Source organism: Hyperolius riggenbachi, chromosome 5, assembly GCF_040937935.1.
Source record: "Hyperolius riggenbachi isolate aHypRig1 chromosome 5, aHypRig1.pri, whole genome shotgun sequence".
Lineage (NCBI taxonomy): Eukaryota > Metazoa > Chordata > Amphibia > Anura > Hyperoliidae > Hyperolius > Hyperolius riggenbachi.
Genome location: NC_090650.1, coordinates 410,909,841 through 410,933,864, shown reverse-complemented (window position 1 = coordinate 410,933,864; position 24,024 = coordinate 410,909,841). Strand labels below are relative to the sequence as shown.

The window sequence follows — 24,024 nt, the reverse complement described above, 5'->3', positions numbered from 1 at the left end:
ACTCTCTAAATACATGCAGGGTTGCTTTCTCTATATTTTCCTTCTGTGCTGTGCAAGAGTTCAGGTCCATGTTAAAGTGGTATAATAATCCCAAAACTAACATTTCAGTATCTATTCTTAATTACAAAAAAGATTTGAAGGTTTCCCAAATATGCCCTGTGTGTAAAAACATGTATTTTCACTCAGAGAGCAGTAGAAGCTTCCTTATCTCCGGTCATGAGAAAAGGCAAATGTCATCATTGCTGCCTGTCTGCCTCTCCCTCTCGCTCTCCCAAACTGACACATCGTCTTGGCAACAGCTGAGTCACTTGAGCAGAAAAGGAGTAAGGGGGCAGAGTGAAGACACATGCCTCAGAGAGCTTCAGCCGATAAGTCAGAGATAAGCAATCTTGTACTGCTTTCTGCAGTAAAAAATAAATGTTTTTAGACACAGGAAAGGCTTGGGAATCCTTTCAAATCCCTTTTTCTGTAACTAAGAGTAGTAACTGAAATTTTTGTTTTGGGAGTATGATCCCACTCTAAGTATAAAGATGGTCAAAGCTTATAACTTACATTCAATCTGAATTTGATTAGCTCCATATCATCCTTACCTTCCCAGTCCACCGCTAGCTTCAGCCTCTCCTCGGCAGCATCGACTCCTCTTCCTCTGCCAGGCGCTGGGAGAAGAGCCCCTTTCATTCCTCTGACCGGCCCGTCTTACACAAGCACAGATTATTTGGCAGCGCCAGCAAAGTATTCTTTGAAGTTTAAGTAGAAAGAAAGTAAAACAACTTCTCAAAACATTCGTACGGCCGTTTTTCCAACCATCCCGGCCGGAGACACACATATATTTTTTTTTCTTTAAAGCACGATTTGACTTTCATTTAAAAAAAAACAAAAAACACTATAAATACAAATCATGGCTCCATGTTTTTTTTCTATATATATATATATATATATATAATGTTATTAAAGAATAATTTAAAAAAGCATTAAAGCAGCAGGGTCAGTCATACTATCACAGGAATAAAAAAAATCTTAATACTAGATATATAGATATATACTTGTTCTACTTACATAAAACATATGTATTGTGCTGTCCACTTTTTGATTTTAGTGCATTTTATATAGTAAATAAAAAGAACTGTTCCAGGCATTTTCCATCTTTACTGCCTCTGAATGAAGCCAATCTTGATGTCATTTTCTCCCTTATACATCTCATATCTAGCTTGCTTTGTAAAAAACCTGTGAGCACAGCATAGATCATATTTCAACAGCTTCTGCAGAGGGATAAGGTGTATTTCCCTTCTCAGCCTCAGCCTGCCACACTGAACTGCCCTCAGCTAATCAGTGAGGAGGAGGAATGTGGGAGGGGAGATAACAATCTTCCCTCTCTTCGGCAATGTACCAAATAGAGCCAGGCTGACTGAGATAAGATTCCTTACAGCAGAAACATTTATGATTATATTGGAATGATTGCACTGCAGACTGCATTTAGACTGCATAATAAACACAGAGCAGTGTATAAATGGAATTTGATTTTATGGCTGACAATTCTGCTTTAAATATGAGCATCACCCAGGTTATATCAGTTCTAGGAATTGCTTATTGAAAACATTTTCCTTTTCTTCAGTTTTTTCTGACAGTGAAATGTTTGTGTGTGTTTGACTTGCTGGAAGGTGTTTTTCTTCCTTTTACTGTAGTAAAGCTGGCCATACACATGCTGATTTTTTCTGTTGAATCTATAGCACAGCACTGATTTTCTGCAATCGAAAACCAATCTAAATTTTCAATGGAACGAAAGGGAAAATCTCGATCGATAGGAGGCAGCGGAGGAGTGGTGGTAGATCAATGGACCATAGCATTGCACTTGAAAACTGATAGATTTTCAGTAGATTTCAGTATGAAAAATCTATGTGTAGTGTGTGGAGGGAGAATTCCGCATAGCTAATCAGCCTAGCATCACTGGGAGGGCGGAGCTACATTCAATATTTAGCAATATATATTGGAAGTGTTTCTGATGCTGAAACCAGGAAAACATTACAGTAAAAGTGGGTATCCTGAATAATTTCATGAAGTTTTAAAGTGGTCTTAAAGCCAGCATTTCTACTATGCTCTAAAAGATTCTTCACAGCTTTATGCTGGAAATACATGGTTAGATAGTTGCGCCGGATCGAGCCGCTGGCTCTATCCCGGCGCATCCCCGCTCATCCCCGCCGGCGCCTGGATCGATCCCCGCTCGTTCCCGTGGGCACTCCTTATCTTCCGCTCGTTTGCTTCCCATTGTCGACCCGCGGGTATCGAGCAGTGAATCGAGCGCCTCGCTGATCGGACCTGTCGGAAATTATCAATCGAGCCATCAGCGGCTCGATTGATAAGAAACTATCTTACCGTGTATTCCCAGCATTAAAGCTACTATCCCAGAAAAAAAATTGTAGCAAAACATAACTGAAATGGTTAAACAAAGCACTTTGTCCTGCTATTCATCTTCAAATCCGCATCTAAACTGGAGATAACAGTATCCTTGTTTACATTCCAATGTTGATACATTGTGTGTAACAAGTAAAAAGACTCCACGGCAAGCTGTCTCTGATTCAGGCACACACACAGTTCAGAACAATTCATTAGAAGATTTTAATATATAATAAAAAGCAGTTGGAATAAAATGCAATGGCAGCTTTAAGGGTACGATAAACTACATTTTGGAAACTTGTAATTTGTAAACAGACAATATTATTTGTGCACAAAAGCAAATATGATAACTGTATGAATAATAAAAACTAGAAAAACACATTTTTATTGAATGTTATGTCAGAGTTTCAGACCACATTGGCTTCAATTCATCAAGCATTACCGCATTCGGTAATGCTGAAAACAGCTGAGTTAACAGAGCACTTAAGAAAATGTTAATTCATCAAAGCTGTTACCGAATGAGAAGCTGAAATGACAGAGCAATGAGATAAATTACCGAATTGTGCTCAACACATGTCAGCAAATGTCAGTAAATGTTAATTCATCAAGGTTACCACATTCGCTAGCACATTCGGTGTTTATCTCCAGCTCTCCCCTGTCCTTACAGGCTTCGAAAGCCTTCTGTGTGAATGTTTTCATGATTAACAGGAGCAGGCAGCCAATAGAAACAGCCCCTGTTCTCCTGCAAGTGCCGCTGATAGGTCACACAGGCTTCTCCCCACAAGCTTCCAGACCCCCCAGGCAGTGAGCAGAGAGAACGGTGGTGTAACCCTTTGAGTCCCTGTTTAAATATGCAAAGATGCAAGTGGTGAAATCACCAAGCATGGCATTTGTAATGTCTCCAGGAAGTTTATCTACGTTGTGGCAAAGAAGTAAAATGTTAAGAAACACTGATGGACAGATTCAGAGCAGCAGAGGCAGTATAAGTAACAGTAGATATAACACACGTTTACATGTAAAGGGATGTCTGGATGCCTTCTATTGTTATCAGCTTGTAACAACACAGGGACATTCCAAGCTGCTCTGCACCACTCTGCTGTTATCTAACAGCCTTTGATGAACTGAAGCCGTAGTACTTCGGTAACTTAACGAACCTCTACCACACATGGGAAAATATTGATGAATTAGCACAGTGAAGTGTAAAATACCGAATGCGGTATTTTAAGGACTGGAATTTTGTTATCGAACACCCTTTGATGAATTGAAGCCATTGAGTAGTAAAAGTCTACTGTAAATAAACTAAACTCAGTAAATTATTAACTTAAAATAAACAATCAGAAAGACATGACACCAGTAATGAAGAGTTTCTGAATCTACGAATCAACCCAGAATATCTTTAATTTCCTTTTTCCTTTCTGCTGTCATGACAAAAGCTCCCAATGTCCCTCTAGACATTCTGTAATATTGTGTGAATTTGATCCTAGAGCTGTTAAGTTTCCCTTAGAGGTTGAAAAATAATTTTCCTACTATTGACGTCAATGTAAAACTATAATCAGAAAAACAAGCGTAAAAATCTTCCATCTGCAAACCATATCCCTCCTTCCCCTCCAGAAATTCCAGTTCTAAACTGGATCTTCGTTTTTTGTGTTATATTACATCTTAATTTATATCAGGCACTCCTGAAGAGTTACTGTGCAGCTGGATCAGAGGGGATGTACAATTTTTCCATTCTTGTTTTATTTACTTATTAGGCTTATCTTTAAAAAATGTATATTTCAATTAGAAAAAAAAAACTATTTACTATACAAAATAAATGTGAGTTTAATCTACAGCTCCATCTGCTGGTTGGGGTAGCAAGCTTCATACAGAAATAAAACCCTTTTGCAGCAGTGCGGTAAAGATCCGCACGAAAAGCGCAACAGCGACAAAACACGTTAATGGCGCGGTCTCCGCACGAGAAGCGCAACAGAGACAAAACACGCCAACCCTAACTATCAAATGAACCTAGAAACACAAACAAACAACAGAAACGCTTGCTAATCGGCTGCCTTACCTCAGGCAACCGCAAGCGTTTGCTCCAGACAAACAGACAACAGGAACAAGTCAGATTGGATCCACTGCTCTTCCGCAAGAGCGAGTGCGATCCGTACACTAGAGCAGGACTGAAATAATCCACTGCTCTTCCGCAAGAGCGAGTGCGATTTGTACACAGGAATAGGACAGATAGGATCCACTACTCTTCCGCAAGAGCGAGTGCGATCCGTACACGGGAACAGAACTGAAAAGGGTCCACTCCTCTTCCGCAAGAGCGAGTGTGATCCAAACAGACAGAACGACTCGCTACTGCCAACTGCTGGCGACCGTGCAATCGTAAGAACAAGACACAACAGAGTAGGTAGTACAAATATACACAATCCTGACTGCATTACACAGGAATGCAAGGAGCACTCCCAAAGGGTATCTACTCTAAGCTAGCAATAATAGCCAACAATGAGCAGAGGGGCTGAGACTCCAGGCAAGTTAGCAGAAACAAACCATCATGACCAGCAGGGAATTCTGGGAAGAAATGGCATTTATACTGCAAGCCATCACAGGAAGCAGCTAAGCAATTTGCATGACAAGTGGATGCAAATTCCTCACCAGCAGAGCAACTCTACAACTTGCAGAGTGAAGACAGGTCTCTTTTCCAGAGACCTGCAACACTCAGACCTAAAGAATAGTCATTCCCCTGGGGACGGATTCCAGTCATCCCTCAAAACTGATATTTCCAACAAAACAGTCTGACTGAACACTCATAAAGGCCGGTGCAGCCCGACAAGGCCCAATTCCAGAGTCAATCCTCCCGAAACTAAACTCATCGGAAGCAGGACCTACTTAAACATGCCCATCAGTACTACAAGTCTCAGTGAAACACCCATCAGAACCGCGAGTGCCAGAGAAGAACCCATCGAAACTCTCCGAGCAATACCCACCACCTTCCAGGGACCGTCCAAAAATAACAAACCTGCCACAATACCTATTCGAAGTGTCCCTTTCAACAGAGAAGCCACTGTTGATCCCATCCAGAGTACCAAGAAACATTTCTCCCAGAATCTCCCAGAACACTTTGAAGCTCTGCAGAGATCCCAAGAGGCCAGAATGCTCAGCAGGCTCACATGGAGAACTATCAAGAACCCCTATGGAACCTATGACAATTCCGGATTCAGGATTACCAGGACAATCATCAAGATCAGGGTTTTCAGGGACCACTTCTAGGCTTGCAGGCAGGCAGGCAATATCAGACCATGTCTCCACCAAGGAAGCATCTGTGCATGCTGGTAACTGAGACACACTTGGGCATTCTGGCTCACTGAGCTCATCGGGGTACACTAGCACAAGAGAAACCTCAGGACATGTCGAGGAACTGCCAACCTCAGAGTCCGTCACGACAAGACCAAAACCAGGACTGGGCAGATAATCATCACGAGTAGTGGTCACAAGTACTGGTCTTTCAAAAGAAGACTTGGACTCAGACTTAAGAGTCTCTGTGACTGTAATAGTATCTAACCAAAAGTCATCATTGACCACGCATGACTGGAGCTCTACAAGAGCTGCAAAAGTAGTCAGTATAACAGCAATGCCCACTGAAGTTGGCAATACCTCAGACAGCCCTGCGGGGCAGGAGGCATCTCCCAAAAGTTCTGCACCCTTTGGGAGGAACTCGGAGACCTCCAAAACATCAAACAAAATCTCAGGAGCACCAAGTTTTCTGACAAAGTAATCAAGGATTCTGAACTATCCATGTTACAGGGTCGAACATCAAATACATTCCGCGAACAGGGCAGATGTCCCAGGGATGGTTTTACCATACACTGGGACTGAATTTCATCTTCATGACCAGGAGGCACAGGAATATCTAGTGGAATCAACACTGGCTCCCTGAGTCTAGTTCCACTGTAGGCAGAATCCTTCATAGCAGTCAAACCCGACTGCAATTCTGAAATGGCAGAAAAACAGATGAGACTAGTTGTAATACCTAGACGAGCCTCTGGCCCCCCCTGCAGGAGATTTCCTGCAAAGTAACATTGACTCATCCAGAGTACATGGTGGGAAGTCAGTACTTTCTTCAGAGCAAGAAAGGGACTCACAAATGTCAATGCGAGTGGACAACATAGATTTATTCATGGTACAGGGTAGGCTCACAGAAATATTCTCTGGACCAAGCAAAGATCCCTCAGTATCAAATTCGCACAACCAAAGCGCTGTCTCACCCTTAGACTTGGCTAACAATGTCGAATCTGAGGAGTCAGAACGCAAATTTTGCACATCTAAGATCGTTTTTGGTTGTGAAACTGAAGCTTCTAAAGTGCAAGCTTCCGCAATCTGAGGCCCAACCTGCAAGGTGTTCAAGACAGAAACATTGGAACAATTTTCATCTGGCAACGAGCTTTCAACGGTGTGAACAGAGTGAGACATAGGTTTATTTGCAGAAGAAGTAGCGACAACAACATGAGGAATTTTACCAGTCATATTAACATTACTCTTGAGGTTTCATAGTTTAAGAATTTCCCCCATAGCAGGATCATAGATGGAAGATCTTAAAGAACTACTGGGAGAAAAAGATCTGTTTTTCAATGACAAGGGATCCCACATATCCTTGACAAGACTGACACATTCATGTTGATCACAATCTGCAGGAACGCCTGAGAACCAGGCACTAGATCGCACAGATTCAAACTCAACACAAGCAGGAGAAAATCTTTCAGAATTCACACAGGTGTCAACCACAGTAGTACACCCATTCATTTCAGATCGCACAGTGTCTAAACTCACCAGAAAGGCAGGAACAATAATCTGATAATGGTGTCTCTTTATTGGAGTCAATTGGTTGGTGTGTGTGCAATTCATTCAAAATTGTCTGCCACACACAAATCACCGGATTCACAAAACATTCGTCACACTCATCAGATTCAATCAAAGTGTACACAGAATCAACACAAGCATTAAGAATCTCTTCGCTTTTTGCGATGTAAAAATCGCAAAATGCCTTCCAATCAATCTTGAACTCCTCAATCAAAGCCCCAATCTCCCTCAGAGCAAATGGAGGCTCAAACAACCCTGTATCAAGATAACACTCATACGGGTTGGAATCAGGAACATGCATAGATTTTTTCACTCCTTTAATATACTGAATAATTCTGCCTATCACCGGATCCACATATGCTTTTGCTATGGGCAACGGATTTTCTAGCTGGGAAGCTTTTCTAGACACAGATTGAACAATTCCATTGACAACATTCAAAGGAAGTGTTTCACACAGATATTTGCGTTGTTTAAACTCTCCCTTTTTAGCAGCTTTGTACAGCTACTGTTTAAATGCAAAAGAGCTGTCAATGCATTCCTCCTGCATATGCTAAGTAACCAAAGCAGTAAGAGGAACATGTATAGGTTCAGATTGCACAAGGTCAATGTTCACACACTCAGAGATTTCATATTCAGTAGCTGTAGATACAGGAACATTACACTGATTGTCACACTGAATGGCTTTGCATGGAAGGGCCAGAACAGCTGACTGATTAGCAGGTACGCACTCCTCAATCACAGATGGCAAACAAGGCAGTTTAAACCAATGGGAAAAAATCAATGTAAGGAACTGATAAGGATTATCATTCCAGGAATGATTTTTTAAAACCTCATAAGCCCACAAAAACAGATCCCCCTGCAATAGAACACAAGCCAATTGGAGAGCCCATGTGGACGGATCAGTAATTTGAAAGGTAGGATTCAGAAAGAATCTTACACATTCAGACAGGAAGTTCTCTTTGGTTTCAGAGTCTAGTTTTTTAAACCTCTTAAAGGTACAAGAACCATATTTGACAAAATCGTACAAATCGGAAATTCCCTCTACACTGGGAATTTCGGTTTGGCTGGTCATAAAGTAACTATTGCGGAATATCTCCGTGGTCAGCGCACAAGATGTGCGCCGACACTACGGAAATACTCCACAAACGTCTGAATAACGGAACCCAGCTGTGGTGCAATGCACCTGTAGAGGGAGAATTCCCACCGGCAGATGAAGCTGTGGAGTACAGAGGAATAAAGCCTCTGCACTGCCACAGACGCCAGACAGGAATTGTACAAGAGGAAGCAATACAGGGCAAGATAGCCCCTAGTGAAAGAGAGCGAGCACAGAGACAGAATGTATGTATGTCCACCAATCCAGTCGCCACCCGGTGACGGTGAACACACAACAATGAAGATCAAGTGGGAAAGCAATGGCAAGAAATGTCGATTGCTAACAGCGACACAAGACTGAATAAGCACAGAGATAGAATGCATGCATGTCCACCAATCTAGTCGCCACAAGGCGACGGCGAACACACAACAGCAAAAACCAAGTGGGAAAGCAATCGCACGAATGACGATTGCTAACAGCGACACAAGACTGAGTAAAGACAGAGCATAGACGTAGTAAGAAAGACACAGTAAACAATAATGATCAAAACGACAAGGAAAATAATAAACGCGCTATCTAAACGTGATCGCCTCACGAAAAGCGCAACAGCGACAAAATACGTTAATGGCGCAGTCTCCGCACAAGAAGCGCAACAGAGACAAAACACGCCAACCCTAACTATCAAATGAACCTAGAAACACAAACAAACAAACAACAGAAAAGCTTGCTAATCGGCTGCCTTACCTCAGGCAACCGCAAGCGTTCGCTCCAGACAAACAGACAACAGGAACAAGTCAGATTGGATCCACTGCTCTTCCGCAAGAGTGAGTGCAATCCGTACACGGGAACAGAACTGAAAAGGGTCCACTGCTCTTCCGCAAGAGCGAGTGCGATCCAAACAGACAGAACGATTCGCTACCGCCAACTGCTGGCAACCGCACAATCGCAAGAACAAGACACAACAGAATAGGCAGTACAAATATACACAATCCTGACTGCACTACACAGGAATGCAAGGAGCACTCCCAAAGGGTATCTACTCTAAGATAGCAATAATAGCCAACAATGAGCAGAGTGCTGAGACTCCAGGCAAGTTAGCAGAAACAAACCATCATGACCAGCAGGGAATTCTGGGAAGAAATGGCATTTATACTGCAAGCCATCACAGGAAGCAGCTAAGCAATTTGCATGACAAGTGGATGCAAATTCCTCACCAGCAGAGCAACTCTGCAACTTGCAGAGTGAAGACAGGTCTCTTTTCCAGAGACCTGCAACACTCAGACCTAAAGAATGGTCAAAAAGCTGTCTGCCTGTGCAGACAGCTGAGCAGATCATTACAAGCAATCATTAAATAATGTATCTCTCTGTCTCTTTTTAATGTACAATAATGAAGGTTAAGTTTTATTGACTGTTAAACCTCCTCATACACAAACTTTATCTTATTAGGAAAACTTTCTTGTAGTGTTGAATCAGATAGTGTGGTCTGAATACAGTATACAATACTTTGCTTATTTTCTATACCTGTTGAGGTCCACAGTACACTTTTAATGTATACTTCTTCCTTTATTTGCCAATGTGAACCAGTCTCTTTATTGCACTTAGGTAGCGTATTGTACCACGTTACCCATCACATAAAGAGGACTCAAACTCTTCCACAGGAGAAAAGGAAAACATAGAGTAACCCACTCTGTGTGTATTTAGAGATAACAGCCTGTTTAATTCTCACTTATCTGGAAATAATGAGCCACAGTAATTTGATCTGTCACCACAGTCTCATCTGTGCCGAGGTTTGTGCTGTTCAGACAGGTTGTCAGGATCTCTCCTGTAGCATGTTCTGTCGCTTGCAGTGGAGCTGCAACTGGGCAGTTCTGACTTGTCTGCTTGCATTCGGTTGCACATTTTCGCAGTGAGTCTTATTGTCATTTGCAATCACTCTGCAGTTCAGAGCAGTTCAGGATGCTGTCAGGATTCCTCCTATGGTTTGCTGCAGTTGAACTGCAGCCAGATAGCCCTGGATTTCCTACATGCAGGTTGTTGCATAGTACTACATGTATTTGTTATGATAGTCTTTCAGTTAGTAAATGGTAATCAAGCCAGCTCAGGATTGAATGATTACCATTCAGCTGTGTGGAAATTCGCATACCTGCATCCATTGGCTGATGCCGGCATAAAAGTCTGCCTCCCATTTCAGACTCTGCCCGACATAGAGGTCAGTACACTGGTCTGCTGGGCACGTTCACAGAGGTGCTCTGCTTGCTATAACTGAATTGCTGTTGTTTATCCCCTGCTTATTGCCTGAAGAAGTGGGCTGTGCCCGCAAAACGCGTTGCATCTTTGGGGTATTTTCAATAAATGTGTATATCTATATATTTACAGTCCTTGGTGTCTGCTTTAACGGAGGCGAGTCCACCACTTCCTCCCAGCAATTTTTAAAAAATTTTTTATGTACTTTTATCCTTCTGGCGCCTCTGTTCACCTACCAATATATCACCACGTTAGTGACTGGTAGTATTCCTGCTACTTTAGTTTCTGGGAACGTAACTATAGGCTGCGGTTGCAATTAGTTACGTTCTTTCCTGTAGTCTTGCCTGTGTGGATGCTTGCTGGTGCCTGGTTGTTAACCTGCTTGCTCTGCTTCTGTGGACGTGACTGTGAGCTGCAGTTGCTACTAGTTACGCTCCAATCTATAGTCCTGTCTTGCTATCGCTAGGGCAGCGCTAAGTCTTGCAAGCATTCCGTCTGTCTTTCTTGTATCTGTTTTGTTACATAGCCAGAGGCTCAGAGGGCACCCGCCCTGGGCAACAGTCAGTCAGTCAGTCTGTCTGTTTGTTCTTTGTCTGGTTACTCAGACCATAGGCAGCGCAACATCGCACTGCGCTGCCATTGTGTCTTATGTGTAGCGATATCGGAAGCTCAGAGCTGCAGTTGCTCTGGGAAACCTGTGTAGCCTCTTCCATTATTTAGCTACCAGTCTTGTTGCTCTGGGTAGTCAGAAAGTGTAACCCCCAGGCATTACACAGGTTATCTGTAAACACAGGAGGTTAACCATTTCTGTTCTCCCATGAAACCAGGAAGTTACTACACTGCAGAATCTCAGTAGGAGTTCTGTTGGCTGTAACAAAGACAATTTTTTTCTTATCTTATCTTTTAGAGCAGAGAGGAAGTTTTGAGTTTAGGTCCACTTTAAAGAGAACTCGAGGCAGGTATTTTAAATCTTAAAGAGACACTGAAGTGAAAAAAAAAATTATGATATAATGATTTGTATGTGTAATACAGCTAATAAATTAAACATTAGGAGCAGAGACATGAGTCTAATATTGTTTCCAGTACAGGAGAAGTTAAGAAACTCCAGTTATTATCTATTCAAAAAAGCCATTGAGCTCCATGACTTTCAAAGTCGCAGAGAGCTCTGTCTTATGAAGCTTATTATTTCAACTGTCAGCCACTGTATTTTCTTTTCTCTGCAGAGAATGGTTCAAAAGTTTACTGCTGCTCTGTAAAATCATTTAGAATGCTGAGTAGTGTGTAAACCGAAAATATTAGAGAATGATGCAATGATATAAAAAAGATAATATAACTGAAAATAAAAATATGAGAATATTTTCTTTGCTTCTTACCTTCTACTAATTATCCGTACTACACAACCAATTCATTATATCATTGCGCACAGTGATTGCGCACAGAACATGCCTGTGTGTCTCTGTATTGCTGCCTCTAGTCCCCCTTCATTAAAAAAGCGCCAGGGTAGCGACAATCTCCTTATCGCTAGCTCTCTATTTACCTTTGGCATGTCATTCAATCCACGCTCCCCCACCTCTGTCCCTGCCTCTGCCCTTCTCCGCGAGCTTCCTCCAATTGGAAGCTGAGCCGCGACCTGGGAGGTACTTCTTGGGTCGCAGCTTAGCTTCCGATTGGAGGAAGCTCACGGAGGTGGGCAGCGGCGGGGACAGAGGCAGTGGAGCGCGGATTGAATGACATGCCGAAGGTAAATAGAAGGATAGCAATAAGGAAAGTGATGCTACCCTGGCGTTTTTTAAAGGGGGGCACAGCAGACCCCGGGGGGACTAGAGGAGGCAATAGCGAGACACAGAGGCATGTGAAATATGCACAGAACTTGCCTCTGTGTCCTCTTAAGATTTAAAATACCCGCCTCTGATTCTCTTTAAGGCAAGTTTTGAATCAGGATGATACCATTTATCAGCTAGCCTTAAAAGTTTCAAAGAAGAAACCCTCAGTCTATAGACCCAACCACGCATAGTGATCTCCCACATATACAATCCCACAATGCAATCAAAGGCCGGTACTGGCAGTGTGTATGCGGTAGGTTAATGGGGTGTTTGGTGAGCCATTCAATCTGCAGCGCTCCTCAGCAGTCAGTGTTTTAATAGTTTTTAAATACATTTGCATAAAATTTGCATTGCAACCGTCCTTTTTAAAGAGACTCCGTAACAAAAATTTCATCCGGTTTTCTTCCATCCTACAAGTTCCAAAATCTATTCTAATGTGTTCTGGCTTACTGCAGCACTTTCTACTATCACCATCTCTGTAATAAATCAACTTATCTCTCTCCTGTCAGACTTGTCGGCCTGTGTCTGGAAGGCTGCCAAGTTCTTCAGTGTTGTGGTTCTGTGATGCATCTCCCCCCTCCAGGCCCCTCTATGCACACTGCCTGTGTGTTATTTAGATTAGTACAGCTTCTCTCTGCTCTATTATCTTTTACAAGCTGGATAAATCCTCCTCTGAGCTGGCTGGGCTTTCACATACTGAGGAATTACATACAGGCAGAGCTGTCTGCACTCTGCAGGAAGAAACAGCCTAACACTTCAGTGGAAGATAGCTGCAGGGGGAAAGAAACACACAAATGATCTCTTGAGATTAAAAAGGAAGGCTGTATACAGCCTGCTTGTGTATGGATGTATTTTCTATGTGTGGACATACTGTACATCAACCTACTTCCTGTTTTGGTGGCCATTTTGTTTGTTTATAAACAAACTTTTTAAAACTGTTTTTAACCACTTTTAATGCGGCGGGGAGCAGCGAAATTGTGACAGAGGGTAATAGATGTCCCCTAACGCACTGGTATGTTTACTTTTCTGTGATTTTAACAATACAGATTCTCTTTAAGCATTGATACAATTTTTGAGCACAGGGCTGTGATTTCTGTGATATTTTCTACAGTTGGATTGATTTTTGAATAACAGTCCGCGATTAAAGTTATTGGTGGTACTCTTTTATGAGCTCAGGAGTGGGTTACATAAATTATTCTGACATAATGAAAAGTACCATTAAAAATCCAAGTATAATCATAATGATGATAGGAGTGTAGATAGATATGGGAGATAAAATACACTTTTACTAGGAAACTAACAATCCTTGGTCACCTGGAATTTGCCCTACTACTGTGATGACCAAGAGTCAGAATCTCTTATTTTTGGCATATATATAATCAGCCGTGGACTATAACAGTATCAAGAACCTGCTATATTAAAACACATCTCAAATTGGAGAGGAAATGGCACTATTTGCAGGAGGCTTAAAGTGGACCCAAATTAAAAATACAAGATTTCAGAAATAAAATCTATTTTCTAAATTATAATAATAAATAGCAGCCCTTTTTCAGCTGCATGATGACAAATATAAAATATTTTACATTTATTGGAGGAACCCCTCCCTTCCTTTCATATTGCCAGGACAGAAACTGGTAGACTGGTGGAGGAGATAAAAAACACAGGCTGCTACTGATGATGTCACCGGGAGGTGATCTCAGCTTGTAAGAGATTTCACATAGACGACGCCCCTGTGAGGGAGGGTAGCTGATGACAAACACACCCATGATTTAAAACCTCCTAAGCTCTGAAGCAATGGCTGCCACCTGTATAACCCTAGTTATGAAAAGAGAAGGGTGAAAAGCATGCACTGAAATGCTCATAGGCTTGAAGGAGTGTTTATTTATCTTTGTATGTGTCAGAATGGTACAGCAAAATATTTTGAATTAAAAAATGTTTGGTGTGGGTCCGCTTTAACCAAAAGCCTTTACTCTATGCTCAAAAGGAGATTTTGGGTGCTGTCCCAACCTCCTGGAAGACAAGAAGCCAAAGGGCGGTAGAGAAGAACACAGAAGAAGTAAAAGAGAAAGAAGAGGGGAGGACTATCCATAGAGGGATTGCAGGTACAAGATTGTCTTGCACTCATATGGTAGAAAGAGGAACCAGCGGGTCAGTAGCTAGATAGTTAATTTGTAATAGAGAAACAAAGTCTTTTTCAACTGGGGCAATTTATCATCCTTCATTGCTTTCATATTGTCTTGTCAAAGTACATGGTTAGCAGCACCAACCTATTCCTAACGTTGTCAAGACTAAGAGAGGTTGACCTCCAAGTAGCAGCAATAGACATCTTTTTCTGCCCAAATGGGGCTTTTTTTCTGGAATGCCTGCACCTTATGTTCCATGATTATTTAGTATCGGAGAGAGAACAAATCCCTGGATCTCTTCTGATGGGGTAAATTTATTCTGAGTTTAATGTATGATGTTTTGTGAAGGGCTTTGATACCTTCATGCTTCCTTACAAATTACATAGCTACAGAGTTAGACTAGTTGAAAAAAAAGACAGCACTCCATCAAGTTCATCCATAAAAATTTAGTGCAATAGAAAAATTGGTACAGCAGAAAGATTGGTACAATAGAATTATGAAAAGGCAATTTTCTCTGATACCTGATTATGTAAAAAGTCTTTTCTGCTTTGGCCGGTTGGGTTATCAGAGGCTTTCTTTAAACGTTGGCCTTGTTTATAGCGGGTTTTGACCATAGGATTTTTAGCGTGTTTTTTCTGGCCTCCTAAGATGGAAGAAAACCAGCTGGTCCCCAGCTAACTACATTTGCTAGAGTCATCTGGTTACCTGCTAGCCAGAAGTTTACTAAAAAAAATACCTGACCTCCAGATTTAGCAGAGAGAGGGAAGGGTAACTGGCATAGCCTGTGTGGTCTTTGTCTGGTTTTGTTATTAGGGCAATTATGGTCTGTAGGTTTTCCTATGGTTTTGGATCTGGGTTGTCATGTCCTAAGCTATTAAAGGCCTGCATGAGTAGATTTGCCAAATTGCTTTGGGGTGTGGTGCCTTTCCCGCAAGAGACAACTTGACTGCTGCCAAGAAGTCCTCTATTCTCAGTGGGAAATTGACATTCTCTGTTTACTCCACTATGAAGCGAAGCAGAGTTGTCTTAGCAATGAAGGATCTAATGTCTTTTGGTGACGCCTGGTGATCGTCCAAGTTGTAGAGTTTGTTGTTGAATTTATGGAAGAGTTTCATGATGGAATGAGCGTCGTGGTGTTTTTGTCTCTTTTTCTCTGTTATAACTGGGATGTAGGTGACCATATATCAGAAGATGTTTGGGCAGATCGACCAAGAGACAGATCTCTTTTTGATGAAATCTGATCAGAGAGAATCTGTGGCCTGCCCATGCGATGCACCACAGGCCAATTTTCAATCAATTTCAGCATGAAATCTCTCGGGAATAATAACACCACATCGGCCTCGCCGCCGCCCCCCCCCCCATGCTGTCCCCACAATGTAAAATGTCCTACCCCCGCCCCCCCCCCCCGCCCCCCCCCCGACACCTGACACAGTGTACTTTACATGTCCATAAAGTATGACGGACTGGTTTCCATGAAACACATTTTTGTTTTTTAATCTTTATTTGAAAATGTGTTTACTAGGTACTACTGTCAAAAATAAATGTTTGCAGAAAATACAGATTTTTTTTTAGTGTTTTATAAAAGTATGTTTATGACTGAAAAAGTTTCACATTTGATTTTTAAAATTAGTAAAGGCTTCAGCACTGAGTAAAAAAAAAAAAAGCTCTTCCATTTAAGTAATATCGCTGATCTCTCAGAATGCTCTGTTGGGGAGAATTCCGCATAATAAACAGCCTAGGCTAAGCCTCAGTGGAAGGTGGGCGGGGCCACATACCAATATACAGCAATATATAGCTATAGGAAGTGTTTCTAAAGCTGAAACCCCGATATTTAATGTAAAAATGGGTATCCTGGATAATTTACTGCATTCTACTATACTATATATTACTGTAGTGCCTCTCTAAAGTACAACTGAAGTGAGAAAAATATAATAGCTGCCATATTTATTTTTTTCTAAACAATACCAGTTGCCTGGCAGCCCTGCTGCACTATTTAGCTGCAGTAGTGTCTGAATCACACACCTGAAACAAGCATGCAGCTAATCTAGTACGATCTGACAATAATGTCAGAAACACCAGATCTGCTGCATGCTTGTTCAGGGTCTATGGCTAAAAGTATTAGAGGCAGAGGGTCAGCAGGAGAGACATGCAACTGGTATTGCTTAAAAGGAAAAAAATATGGCAGCCTCCATATCCCTCTCACTACAGTTGTCCTTTAAGGTTGCAGCATGCGTATGGTATTTGGGTTTGTTTTGCATGTGTTTATAAGAAAAAGTTAGACAGTGTAAGCGAGGATGGAGCAAGTAGTGATGTGAATGGATGCACTCTATACAGTCTACCATAATTGTGTTGACTGATACACCAGCAACTAATGATAGTATAGCAAAGACAATGCGGTATAAGGCATCAATGCTTGCATTCTGCACACTGTCCAGCGGGTGGTGGTAGAGTGCTAGTGTTGTTCTTTCCCCAGCGATAATTAAAGTGAACCTCCAGACTAAAAATTGACTCGGCAGCACTGGAAAGGCCTGGTGTTTCTTTAACTGTTTCACAGCATCAGAACTTTTTTTCTCTTATACAAGCCTTATTTTTAGCTGCACAGAAAAAAAACTGCCAGGGCATTTTTCCCCTAATTCTGTGCAAAGCAGGATGGGATTTCTGATGTTGATGTTCTCGTTCTGCTGTTTTGACACATATTTTTTTTTTTTTTACATTTTGAATTTGACATTTGAAGCCTACCACATGCAGCTGGGAGGGGTGATCAGGACACAGGACAGTTGGTACTGTGTTTCCTGCTCCCTGTCACCTCCTTTCAACCAAAAAGATGGCTGCCCCCATGACAAAGATGGCAGCCCCCATGAATCACAAACATTTGCCTGTTCTTTTAAAACGGGGTGGGTAAGAGATTATATTACCTATCTATTCTAATTAACATAACTAATGTAACTTAATGACAGTATGTTTGTTTAGGCTGAAGTTCCCCTTTAAAGAAACGCATTCAAAGTTTATGTACTCAAACTTGCATGGGCATTTTAAACAAGTGTTTTCTTGACTGTGTGTTCCATTGAAAAACACGCAGATACGCTGCCAACATTTAAAGCAATGCTCTGAAGGAACGCTTGAAGTGTATTTCCAGCCACAGAGATGACACTGTGCATATTTCAGTATCCAATACTCTGTTATTACATCTGATTGTTCTACTTAAAGCACAAACTTGTCCAAAAACTACAGCAAACAGCTTTGATGCTGTGTTGTCCTGCACTGCATAGATGCTGAATGAACAGGTCAGAAACACTTCTCCCAGCTCTCCCCGCATGTCATTTTGTTTATTATTATTATTTACTAGCTGATGACCCAGTGTTGCCGGAGTATGTATTTGGAGATTGATGACTCCGCCCACTTTTCTAATCATGACACTCAGTCACTCAATGACCAAGTTTGTAAGCTTTGGGGTTCTTGGCATCAATAATTAAAATTTTGAAATGACAACAATTCTGATTGGCTGTTTGTGGCAATGTCCACTTTTGTGATTGTGAACCACAGTCACCCATTGATCGACTGTAGCAGGTTTGAGACCTCTGCCATTAACAGTGTAAGAATGGCAGCAATTTAAATATTCCCCTTAAAAACCAATAGGTACATTTTGATTGTAGGCTCCACCCTCTTTCCTGAATATTAATCCCAGTCACCCAGTCAGGGCCGGCACTACCATTAAGGCAAGGGGGCAATTGCCCCCGCGCCCCAGAGCCCAGGGGGACCCCCAAGCCTGTCCCATCTTCGGTTAGTTGAAAATTTAATTTATCCGGCCAGCAGCCGGGTACAGCAGCTGTTGGGGGAATCAGCGGCAGGCATGTGAAAGAGAAAGCCCCCCCGAGTGCCCCCTCACCTGCCTGTATGTAGAGTTATGTGAACAGAATTCTCGCATGACGGCACCGTTGGGAACTTCTGCAAGTCTTATCCTCGCAGCACAGATCCATGTTTCCTCTCTACTGCCCCCTAGTGGCGCCTCTCATTACTGCACCACTAATGGAGTCAGCGAAGAGATACGGAACTGTGGGATGGGGAGAAGACTTGCTGAAGTTCCCGGCGGCGCTGATAGGTGAGTTCTGCTGTTGCTTCCGCTTGCTTTAGCTCTGCATATGGGGAAGGGGGGAAGGTAGAGGCTACTTAAAACACGGGACATCTGGCTATCTATACTAGGGGGACTACCTAATACTGGGGGGGGGGGGGGGGGAAGTACAATTGATACTTGGGGGGAGCTACATAATCCTGGGGGGCACACCTGGCTATCTATACTGGGGGAGGGGATACCCAATCCTTGGGAGCACATCTGGCTATCTATACTGTAGGGGACTACCTAACCCTGGGAGCAGATCTGGCTATCTATACTAGGGAGAACTACCTATGGCTGCGTAGTGATGGAAGCATTCAGGGGCGCTCAAGAGGGCCCCCAAGTTACTTTTGCCCCCGGACCCCACTGGATCTAGAACCGGCCCTGCACACAGTGACCAACTGTGCGAAGTTTGAGAACTCTGCCATTGACAGTGTAAGAATGGCTGCAGTTTACATTTTCCCATTGAAAATTAAACTACTGAAACTTGATCGGCTGTGTTATGCTCCGCCCAGTTTCCCTGAATTTTCCACCTCGGTCATTAAGTGACCAACTGTGACAAGTTTGGGGACTTTGGCTTTATTACTGTGAGAATGGCAGCCTTTTACGCAGGGATGAACGTAATCAGCTGATTACGATTACGCAAAATTTTGTGCACATTTTCGCAATTATGCCTATACGTAATTACAAATTGTTAATTCAATTGATTTTGTAAAGTCATTCATAATTACGCAAGAATTTACGCCTAATTTACAGGTGATTTTGCGCCGACTTTGGCGGAGAATAGCAAAGCCCCGACTTTGGCGGAGAGTAGTGGGTACAATTAAAAAAAAATGTTTTTCAAAAAGAGTAGTTTTGGAATAAATTGATTTTAAAAATGCAAAGAAAAATAGGTTTTTAAACTCAGAAAAATGAGAGTTTAAAAAAAAAAATGTTTCTCTGTATTTTTAAAAATCGATTTTCTAAATAACTACAAGGTCTTTTTGAACAATTCTTTCTTTTGTACCCCCTTTTCTCCTTAACATATGTAGCAATTTTGGTAGCAATAGCCTGTATGGGGGCTTTGCTACTCACCGTCAAAGACGGCACAAAGTTACGCGTAAGTTCATGCATTATTACGAATGCTTACAATTACATACAAAATTACGCTTTTCCCCGAAATTTCACATTCCGATTTCGATGCGTAATTGCGAATTAGAATGCATAATAACTTGTGCCCACTATACTCCTTAAAGCGGATCCGAGATGAAAAACTATCTATAACAAGTAACTTGTCTATATACAGTATCTTATCTAAAGTTTAGATAGTTTACACAGCAAATCCAGCTGCAAACAGCTTTAATAGAATATGATTATTTCTTCCTGTGAAACAATGACAGCAGCCATGTTGTTTGTAAACATTAACCAGAGGCAGGCTTATCTGTCTTGAGCAAAAAAAACTAATTCCCCTCCTCCTCCCTCCTCCCCCCTCCCCTCTGCCTCTGAAATCTCTGGCTAGTAACACCTCCTCCTCCTCCTGCCCAGACTGAGCTCCCATGAGCCCTTGCTACTGCCAAGGCTCTCTGAAAACCTGTGGGCGTGGTTTATTTAGTTTATAGGGATGTAGAGTATTAAAACAAAAACAAAAAAGTGTTTGGCTTGAGGAATGTCCTATAAACAATAGGAAAGGAACACAATTATGCAATGAGTAAAAGTTAATCTCGGATCCACTTTAACTTATATAGAAATTTTGGTAACAATAGCACGCATGAGGACTTTGCTATTCACCGCCAAAGTGGGCACAACATTTTGCGTAAATTATGCAAAGGCATAATTTCTGCTCATCACTACTTCTACATTTTTGGCATTCACGTGAATGGGTAAAATTTGATTGGTTATTTGTGGTTTCACCCAGGCGTGAACACAAGATCCCCAGAACATACCTTCCCAGGTAGTAAGGGATCTGTATACCAAGTTTCACTGAAATCGGTCAAGGCATTTTCAAGTGAATGCGGCACATACACACATGCAAATGTTCCATTTTATATATATAGATTGTCTTTATAAAGCGTCAACATATTTAGTACATGGCAAGGAAATGAACAGCGCTACTTAAAAACAGACAAGTGCCTACCTGTAAAAGAGTGCAAGCCCCACTTGTGGGATAAAATACACACCTAGCATACACATGACCTGTCTACCACTGAAGGATGTTGGTTTCCTGTAACAGCTTGCATGCAACCTATTAAGTACTCGTCCCTCCCACTGAGAAGAAGTCAATCCTCCATGGGAGGGGACCTAACACTAACTAAATCCTAACCTATGTATATGCATAGTCAACATATTACACAGTGTTAACCAGGGATGTCAGACAGAGAGCTAGCACACAGTTATGCAACATAGCACAAGGTTATACCCTTCAAGTCATAATTCGAGTCATGAGATGAGTTCTGCAGACACATCCAAGACAATGGCTAGGGCTAGCTGCCCAGAGCTGAAGGAAGTGGTTTCAGAAAGCATAGCTCCCAACTGTCCCGCTTTTGGAGGGACAGTCCCTCTTTGGGAGCCCTGTCGCTCTTTTCTCCTCATTTATCCCTCTTTCAGGACTTTGTCCCTCTTTCTATGTAAATATAAATATTTCTCTACCACAAAATGCGCTTGATTGACTCTAAACTTTATTCCCATCATTTAAATTTATATATTACTAATTTTAAAATGTAAATATGAAGGGAAATGAACCAAGATAGAAAGGACCAGTGTGGTTTGAATTATAAAATCTCAAAAAGTTGGGAGGTATGTGTTAGGGTCTCTGTAGTCAGAAGATAAATGGTGCTTGCTGGCTGCGTAGTGCTGCTGGAAAAAGGATAAGAGCTAATAGGGTGTGCTTAACTTCAGAAAGAAGGATGAAAGTAAACCACCAGACCTGAAGAATATAATACAGCAGGCATGAAACCCATCAGGCCCCAGGTCTGCCCATGTTTTTAATTTAGTGGTCCTCTTAAGCTTCCTCCTCAGTGCTAAGACATAGTTTCTGATGACTAGGACCGAAAACTCAGTAGCATATCGGCGAGGAGGTTGTACCAATGATTTGCGAGAGGGAAACATGCTGTCTCCGTAGTTTAACCACTTTACTAACAGATTGCATTTCTCGGTTCAGACACATCTCACCACAAGACAGTCATTCTGGTACTCTGTAGGCTCCTCACCATGTGCTGAGAAGATATCACACATCTGCAAAGCTGTGAAATTCTCTCACTGCAGATGCTGCATAATATCTTCCACGGCCTCATTTTCAATGAATCAGCAGAGAACCATTTTCCTCAGAACCCCTCCTGTTTCTCATTAGTTCTCTATATTTACAGTTAAAAGCTTCATTCCAGCTGAACAACGATATTTCAGCCACTGTTTAGGAAAGTGTCAAATACCAAATACAGCCATGAATGTGTTCTTGTTCTTCTTCTGTCACTTAGCGTTGTGTATAAACTCTTCGATCAGCTGATGTCAGGTAAATCATATATGACTTATGCAGAATTTTTTTTTCAATAGCTTAAAGAGGAACTGTAGTGAAAAATCATAGTGAATAAAATTGCTTATTGTTTACAATATTCATTTACATATTATTTAGTAGTCAGTGATCCGTACGTAATGTTTGTTTACTGAGAGTTCTATGCACAGAGGGAGAGCTGCTTGCTAGACCATTGGAAAAAAAGTTATAGCCCACAATGCAACAAGGTTAACAGACAGCAAACTGTCAGGACCTCCCACCGTGGGAGGGGTTTCACCACAATAACAGCCATACAGACCACCCCTGATGATCTATTGGAGAAAAAGTAACAATTTCTTGGGGGGAAAGGGTATCAGATAGGTATCAGATTGATTGGAATGAAGTTCAATCCTTAAAGTTCCTCTTTAAGACTGATCAGAATCTTAGCTGGAGTCATGGGTTGTGCATTGGCTGCCTTGTGAGCCCAGATATCAGAATTAAGTAGTCATGTGCCCCCAAATACCAGAATCAAGTAGCCAAGCCATGTATCCCCAGATACCGAAATCAAGTAGCCATGTGCCCCCAGATACCAGAATCAAGTAGCCATGTGTCCCCAGATACCAGAATCAAGTAGCCATGTGTCCCTAGGTATCAGAATCAAGTACCCACATGCCCCAAATTGTCAGAATCAAGTAGCCATGTGCCCCCAATTATCAGAATCAAGTAGCCATGTTCCCTCAGGCAGGGGCATTTCTACCATAGGGCGGCAAGGGGCTGGGTGCAACGGGTGACGGACGTCCCAGGGGGTGTCACCAAGGCCTCCCACAGAGGCCTGTGCAGGAGGGGGAAGCAACACAAAGAGGAGGGGTAGCGGGGACAGTGGCGGGGAGTGCCTTCTCCACCACTCTGTGCTTCCTGATTAGCGGAAGCACAGTGAGCATTAGTGAAGGCGGAGAGCAGTGTCATGTGACGATGACGCTGTGCGCCATAGCCTGGAATGCAGGAAGCAGGTGAGTAATTCCTCTCCGCCCGCTTCTGTCTGCTGCTGCTAATTTGGAGGGGGGAAGTGCCAGAAGGAGGGGACCCAGGTGAGGGAGGTGGGGGGTCTGGCCCCCCTTCCCGCCGCTGTCCCCACTGTCCCTCCTTCCAAGCTTCCCCCATACGGGCAGCAACTATACTATACTGGGGCAACTATACTAGCTATACTGGGGGCGACTATACTACCTACACTGGGGGCAATTATACTAGCTATATTGGGGGCGACTATACTACCTACAATGGGGGCAATTATACTAGCTATATTGGGGGCGAGTATAGTAGCTATACTAGGGGCAAGTATACTAATACTGGGGCAACTGCATCACCTACACTGGGGGCAACTATACTAGCTATACTGGGGGCAACTATACTGTGGGCAACTATACTAATACTGGGGCAACTATACTAGCTATACTGGGGCAACTATACTAATACTGGGGGCAACTATACTAATACTGGGGTAACTATACTAGCTATACTGGGGCAACTATACTAGCTATACGGGGGCAACTATACTGGGGGCAACTGTAGTAGCTACCTATACTGAGGCCAACTTTACGAGGGGATCCTACACCTGGCATTACCCACCGTGGCGCGCTTAGCATGCCACACTTGCTCCTTTCCTCTTTTTTTGGGTGGGGAGGGTATCTTTTAATACCCAGCATTGGGTGTCAAATGCCCTAGGTACGCCACTGCCCTAGGTAACAGAATCAAGTAGCCATGTGTCCCAGGTGGCAGAATTTAATCTCAAAAGACTATCCAGGTTCCCACTCAGGTCTAACTGAGTGCTGTTGCTCAGTACTCAAGTGGACCACCCACCTTCACCAATAGCATCCAATAACTGAACAAACAAGGAGCATTCCAATAGCTTTTGAAACATAAGTTTATCAAATACA

General features: G+C 42.4%; 2 protein-coding genes across 2 annotated transcripts in view; one reads left to right on the top strand and one right to left on the bottom strand.

Annotated features, from left to right (window-relative positions):
* COLEC10 (collectin subfamily member 10) overlaps nucleotides 1-674 on the bottom strand; it is an 83,288-nt gene extending 82,614 nt beyond the window's left edge. Inside the window, exon 1 of the mRNA XM_068237955.1 lies at nucleotides 591-674. The gene's annotated coding sequence lies outside the window, so the exon portion shown is untranslated. The remainder of the gene's footprint in view (nucleotides 1-590) is intronic.
* Nucleotides 1-24,024, top strand: part of TNFRSF11B (TNF receptor superfamily member 11b) — a 115,541-nt gene that overhangs the window by 11,685 nt on the left and 79,832 nt on the right. The window contains exon 2 of the mRNA XM_068237954.1: nucleotides 14,378-14,495. The gene's annotated coding sequence lies outside the window, so the exon portion shown is untranslated. The remainder of the gene's footprint in view (nucleotides 1-14,377; nucleotides 14,496-24,024) is intronic.